Source organism: Seriola lalandi, unplaced genomic scaffold, assembly GCF_002814215.2.
Source record: "Seriola lalandi dorsalis isolate HSWRI2012SDOR001 ecotype SW California unplaced genomic scaffold, Sedor1 jcf7180002054201, whole genome shotgun sequence".
NCBI lineage: Eukaryota > Metazoa > Chordata > Actinopteri > Carangiformes > Carangidae > Seriola > Seriola lalandi.
In genome coordinates, this window is record NW_019524754.1 from 12,628 (window position 1) to 14,264 (window position 1,637).

Sequence of the window (1,637 nt, forward strand, 5' to 3'; positions counted from 1 at the left end):
GCAGCAGCAGCAGCAGCAGCAGCAGCAGCAGCAGCCCCTCTCGGCCAGGTGACCAAATGAAAGACTTCAGACTTAAACCCTATAGAGCATTTTACCTGCTAAAGAAGAGACTGAAGGGAGCAACCCCCCAAAATAACCAACAACTGAAAGAGGCTGCGGTGAAAGCCTGGAAAAGCATCACAAAAGAAGAATGTAAAAGTTTGGTGATGTCAATGGCTCACAGGCTTGATGCAGTTATTGCAAGCAAAGGATTGGCAACTAAATATTAAGTCTTATTCACTTTAATCTATTTTAACTCTGTCTGTTCCAATACTTTTGCTGACCTAAAAATTTGGTTCTCCGTTACAAATAATGTTATCTTCTAAGTTGTGTATCAGATCCAGATGTAAATACCTGGAAATAAAAGCTGAAATGTTGATCTCTTGTCTCATATACATCTTTTGATGTCAAACCAAAATGTTTTCAGTCTACAGCAAACATAAAGGAATTGGCCTCACTGTTCCAATACTTTTGGAGGGGAGTGCACATCTGCAGACACATCAGTGATGGTAAGACAGTCTGGTGTGTCATTAAAAGAGCATTCATTTTTGATCTTGACAACAAACCAACAGTGTGTTCGTCCATCTCTCATCTCTTCCCTCCTCTGTTTGTGGCTCTCAGCTCTGAACTCACTGGTTCCTACTGAAGATGTGAAACTGTAAAAATTTCCCTTTAATTACTGGCCTCTGTAAATCAGTCATGCTCATCAGCTGCAGCAAAAATATGATCTTTGATCAGATCATTTAACCAGAAACAAGCAGCCAGTATCATCACACTGATAAGACAGAAGAACCAGGAAGAAGTTATTTTCTGTTCCAGTGACGTCGACTGCAGCAGCTCAACACACTGAACACTGTTACAGAGACAGTTTGGAGGTTCACAGGTCTGTAGCAGGTCTCTTACTGTGAGTCTGTGGGTCCAGGTTCAGTACTGAAGGCTGGAGGAATGTCATTTGACTGGTCACTCTTCATAGACGGACAGATGGATCCTGGAGACTCTGCTCTGTCCTCCTCTTCCTCCACATAAACACTCATCTTCAGGACTTCAGTCAGTCTGAGAGGGAAACCAGTAACACTGACTGAGAGATAAGACACACAAGAATCAGGACAAACCAGTCTGTTCTACTGTCACACCCAAAAATACCAAACAAAACTAGAATTACTGCTTCGCAGTTGTATGCCTCCGCCACTCAGGCTAGTTTCAAATTACATCCATGTTTATCCAGGGTCGCCAGTGAGGTCACCTCAACCTTTGACCACCAAAATCTAATCACATAATCTTTGAGTCCAAGTGAATGTTTGTGACAAATTTGAGAAAGTTCTGTCAAGGCGTTACTGAGATATCATGTCCACGAGAATGGGACGGACGGACAGACTTACTATGTATGACTCTTCTTCCTTCCACAGTCCACAGGGACAAACTGACTCTGAGACTTTGACAGTAAAATAATAATGTTGGGGCGTCAAGTGGCGCAGTGGGTAGAGCAGGCGCCAAAGTCCTCGCCACAGTCGGTTCGAATCCCACATCGGACGGCCCTTTACTGCATGTCATTCCCCCTCTCTCTGCCTCCCCATTTCCTGTAACTCTCTACTGTGCTA

At 43.7% G+C, this 1,637-nt stretch overlaps 1 long non-coding RNA gene across 1 annotated transcript in view; it reads right to left on the minus strand.

Moving 5' to 3' along the window:
- The window catches only part of LOC147819235 (uncharacterized), an 8,702-nt gene extending 7,079 nt beyond the window's left edge, over positions 1-1,623 (minus strand). The window contains exons 1-2 of the long non-coding RNA XR_015437109.1: positions 1,419-1,623; positions 943-1,117 (exon numbers count right to left, since the gene is read on the minus strand). This is a non-coding gene — a long non-coding RNA (uncharacterized LOC147819235). The remainder of the gene's footprint in view (positions 1-942; positions 1,118-1,418) is intronic.
- Between the last annotated feature and the right edge of the window lie 14 nt (positions 1,624-1,637).